This window comes from Armigeres subalbatus, chromosome 2, assembly GCF_024139115.2.
Source record: "Armigeres subalbatus isolate Guangzhou_Male chromosome 2, GZ_Asu_2, whole genome shotgun sequence".
NCBI classification, from domain to species: domain Eukaryota; kingdom Metazoa; phylum Arthropoda; class Insecta; order Diptera; family Culicidae; genus Armigeres; species Armigeres subalbatus.
The window spans coordinates 302,284,025-302,289,458 of record NC_085140.1 but is presented as its reverse complement, the minus strand read 5'-3'; positions in this window follow the sequence as shown (position 1 = coordinate 302,289,458).

Genomic DNA, 5,434 nt, shown 5'->3' with positions numbered 1-5,434 from the left:
TGTGAAGACGCGTGATCGGGTGTGGCCGATCAATGAAAGAATGTGCAGGTTGAGGATCAAAGGCCGGTTCTTCAATTCCAGTTGAACATCCATAGCCCACACTCTGGAAGCACATATGATGATAAGGACGCATTCTACGCGCAGCTGGAACGTGAGTAGATAGCTGTCCGCCACGACGTCAAAATCATCATAGGAGATTTGAACGCTCAGGTTCAGAGGAGGAGTTTAGACCGACTATTGGAAGTTCAGCGCCACCGGCTGACGAACGAAAAGGCCTACGACCAATTGATTTCGCCGCCTCCAAGAATATGGCCATTCGCAGCACCCTTCCAACACAGCCTCCCGTATCGGTACACCGGAGATCACCACTGCAGACAGAATCACAAATCGACCACGTTCTGATTGATGACGGCACTTCTCCGACATTATCGACGTCAGGACATATCGTGGCGCTAACATCGACTCTGACCACTATCTGCGCCCAAAACTATCCGTCATCAACAATGTTTGGTACCGACGACCGCCGCGGTACGACCTAGAGCGACTGAAGCAACCTGATCTCGCGCAGCATCTCGAGGCAGCGTTGCCGGAAGAGGGTGAGCTCGATGGGCCCCTCTGAGGACTGCTGGAATACAATTAAGAGCACATTAACGACGCAGCGGAGAACAACGTCGGGTATATGGGACAAGTCGACGGAACGATTGGTTTGATGAAGAGTGGACAGATTCTGGAGGAGAAGGACGCAGCGGGCGGTCGCGCTGCAGCAAGTACCGGCAGAACGTGGAACGTTAAGACGGAAGCGGAGACAGCAGACCCGCCTTTTCAGGAGGAGAAACGCGCCTGGAAGAAGCGGAGGTGAGGAGATGGAACAGCTGTGCCGTTCTCAAGAACACGCAAGTTCTATCAGAAACTCAACGCATCCCGCAAAGGCTTCGTGCCGCGAACCGAAATGTGCCGGGATAAGGGTGGGAGTATCTTGACGTACGAACGTTTGGTGATCGCAAGGTGGAAGCAGCACTACGAGGAACATTTGAATGGCGCTGAGAGTACAGGCAGTGAAAGTCAATGGGAGGAGATGACTACGCGTTCAGCGGACGAAGCCAACCACCCCACCTTGAGGAAGTTAAGATGCCATCAACAGCTAAAGACCAATAGAGCTGGTAAGATGGTATCGAGCTGAGCTCATCAAATGGGCCCGGAAAGCTACCACTTGCCTGCAAATGATAGTCGAATCTGGGAACTGACAGCTACCGAGGAGTGAAGGAAGGTATATGCCCCATCTACAAGAAAGGCGACAAACTGATGTGAGAACTTTCGAGCGATCACATCCTAATGCCGCCTACAAAGTGATATCCCAGATCATCTTCCGTCGTCTGTCACCATTAGTGAATGAATTCGTGAGTTATCAAGCCGGCTTTGCGGCCTCGACAACGGACCAGATCTTTACTGTACGGCAAATCCTTCAAAATGCCGTGAATACCAGGTCCCAACGCATCATCTGTTTTGATTTCAAGGCGGCATAACGTATAGACCGCGTAGAGCTATGGAAAATTATGGACGAGAACAGCTCCTGGGAAGCTTCAGACTATCAAAGCAACGGTAGATGTGCAAAACTGTGTGAAGATTTCGAACACTTCAGTTCGTTCGAATCGCGCCGGGACTCAAGACAAGGTGATGGACTTTCGTGCCTACATTGCACTAGGTGTAAGTGGAGAGCGTGTAACCGGGCATGATTCACAGATCCAGTCAATTTATTTGTTTCTGCGGATGACATGGACATTGCTCCGAACATTTGCAAAGGTGGCAGAACTGTACACCCGCCTGAAACGTGAAGCAACAAAGTTACATGAAACATGGACAATGCTCGAGGAGGACTTGCAGCACTCGGAGTATTCGAGAGAGGGTGCTTAGGACCATCTTTGGCGGTGTAAGAAGACGGTGTGTGGCGGCGAAGAATGAACCATGAGCACGCCAGCTCTACGGCGAACCCAGTATCCAGAAGGTAGTTAAAGCCGGAAGGGGGCATGTTGCAAGAATGCCGGACAGCAACCCTGCAAAGATGGTGTTACTCTCGATCCGGCAGGTACGAGACGACGTGGAGCGCAGCGAGCGAGATGGACAGACCAGGTGCAGAAAGACTGGCGAGTGTGGGCGGCGAGGATGGAGAGATGCGGTCTCGAACCGTGTATTGTGGCGTCAAATTGTTGATTCAGTGTTATTTGTTTAGATGTAGACTAAATAAATGAAATGAATCGACGCTCGATCTGTTAATCACGAACATGGATAACCAAATATTGCAGCCAGTTGTCTATCAGGAGATGAGCTCCGATCACTATCCGGTGGTGGCCGAAATAGGTTCTTCGATCAACCGACAAAAATAACGACTTATCGAATAAGATCCACACTCTCCCAGATTATGCTAAGCCGTTCGTTCTGGAAAATGACCAAAATATCAAATCCAAGCCTCGGCCCATTCCACCTTTGATCCCACTAGACTAATGGCCTAATGATCGCTTGATAACCCCGCAGAGAAGGTCGCTGAAATAGTCGTCACTTCGTCAGCTCACACAATCTTGGGCGGAACATCGTCCACACGAAGCAGCCGTCAACGAGCATGCTAAAAATCCATTTGATTCCCAACGACTTCTCGGAGGAGTTGGAGATCTCAGCTGGCGAATTGATGGCCTATATCAAATCGTCGAAGAACCTGAAAGCCCCAGGCTTCGACAGGATCCTGAATCTCGAGCTCAAACACATGAGTGCTCGTTCTTTGAGCACCCCTGCTGATCTTAATCATGTTCCGGCTCAGCTACTCCCATCGTCCTGGAAGTCAGCAAAAGTCATCCCCATCCGGAAGCCGGAAGGATCCTTCTCCCCAAAAGTTATCGTCCCATCAGCCTTCTTTCAGGATTATCCAAGGTATTCGAAAAGCTATTCATCACCGGTTACTTGAGTCTGCCGAAAATCTCAACATCTTTCGAGAAAGTTTGTCGACGCGGTCGGTCAACTGCATCAACTGACCTGAGTTACCGTCCTCAGACGGAACAAGTTTGTCTCAAAAACATCCGCCATGGCCTTACTCGATGTGTACAAACTACAACGCTACAATCTTCCCAGCTACCTGTTGCTTGCATTCGAGGCTCCAATTAGGGCGCTAGTTCCAATCTATTCCAATCCATTTTTATTATAAATATTGGTGTACATAGTAGTTAGTTATCAAATATCTGAAATAAAACATCCTCCTAAATGATGCTATGATAATCAAGCTACATAAATTTTTAAATTTCATCGAAAATCACCTTTAAAACAAACAAGTTGAAGGGCCTGTGGCCAACCACTTGAATTGTTAAAATACTGTACTATACAAAATTGAAAATAAACGAATTTAAGTAAAAAAGTCCAATACTCAGTTCGAATAAGATTTCACGCAGAGAATAAGATTTCACGAGAGCAGGAGCGACACAGCATCATGAAGGCGCTGAACATTCCAACGGAAACCATCGCATTGGTGGTGGTCGTCTGAACGAACCAGTATTTTGTGTGAAGAAAGGTTGACTACAAAATAGCACTGCGATCCCGTGCCGCCAGTGAGTGGATGCTGAAAATTATTTCAAATTGTGGCGTCTTAGTGAAAAGTCATCGAGTAGATGTCGGACAGTAGGGGAAGTGGGGGTAGCACGCCCATAGGGGTTAAAACGCGCCACCCCTGAATAAGGTTAAATATCCCCATTTTGATTATTTTCAATAGTCTATACGATAAAGCAATGGTATTGCCATTGATACATATATTTCATGATTTTCTCTGTTATACATGAAAAACTGAAAAAACGATTTTTGCGTGTTTTGATGCAATTTAGCCGGTGAATTTAGTCTTTCTGTCGCTGTTATACATTGATAAATTAATAATTGAGCATGAGCCATGCTTACTGTGTTCTTTATGTTCCACACGAAATCGTCGTCAAAAATGGTTTAAAACGATTTTAAGGGCCTTCAAACTTGAGGTCGGTGTGGCATTACGCCCATGCTCATTTCGTATGACCGAAACAGCTGAAATATTCGGTTAATTGCCTTAATGTAGGCAATTAAATGAAAAATCAGTACGATACAATGCGCGTTTTTAACTCATCCACTGGCGCATCTCACCCCGCATGGTTTCAAAATCATTTTTTCGGGTGCTTTTTAAAATCAAATTTCAGCAATAAAATGGACAATTAGATATCTGTTATCGGTAGTCAGTCGCAGATATGCTGTTCTTCAGTATGCGCTGATGAAAACTGGCTGAAATGGTGGTTTCATTGATAAAAATGGCATTTTCCTTAACGTGGGCGTCCTACCCCCAGTTCCCCCAGTTCAAATTTATTGCATCATCACCCTCCGACGCACGCTTGTGATTAATTTATGATAATTAAATAATATTGCACTTTGAAGAAAAATTCTCGGGTCTACCTTCTCTTGTGTAAAATAATGGTCCAGCAATGAACCGATATATTTCCAATAATACGATTTTTCGATCCCTAACAGAAAATCAGAATCTTGTGATGAAATTTTATTTTACTGCTACTGATGCCATCCATTCGAACAAACTTATTGCATCATATCTTTCCAACGCGCTAGCGATTTTGTTACCGAATTCAGCTTTTAGTCGTCGCCAAATAATTAAGTTTTGCACTTTGAAGAAAATTCATCGGATCAAACTTCTTTTCTATATCAAATCCATGGAGACGCCACCTTCGTGGAAATTATTTACAGTAACCACCCATCGGCGATCATCGCTCGGACCGCCAGATGCCAAGCGATAATGTTTTGTAATATGAAGAAACTTCGTCTTGAGTCAAATTACTATTGTTACTCTTCTCAACAATAAGCATTTTGAATAACCAACACCTTATAACCATATTCGCCATATTCGGAATCGATCCGCTCTCTGCGGAATCCCGATCAAAACGGCTTGCGGGTAGGGACGTTCCGATACTTCAAAATATTGATATTTGAATCGATACAACCATCGAATCAAAGTATCGATATCACCGATATATTGGAATGAAAATATCAATATAACGGAAGATCATATGATATTTCAGAAATGAGAATATTTAGAATATATTTGTTGTAGTTCAATTACTATCGTATTACCATATTACCGTTTACAAAATTATTACAAATGTCTTCTTTTCTATTCTTAATCCAATCTGCTTCTAGACTGTGCCAATCCAACAATCATCGTGGCGGCATTCATCGTAGTTTTAACCGGTAGCGGCGGCATTTTCTCAGTGATATTGACCCTACATTTTCCATTTGCTCCAAAAAAATCATCTTCAGGTTTCGATAAATTTGCTGAAATTCTAATCACAAATTTTCTGTGTTTCTCCACGGTTTTATTCTTATTCTGATGACAACAGGAAAGTATCAGAATTTCCACGAATTTCTTTTTTTT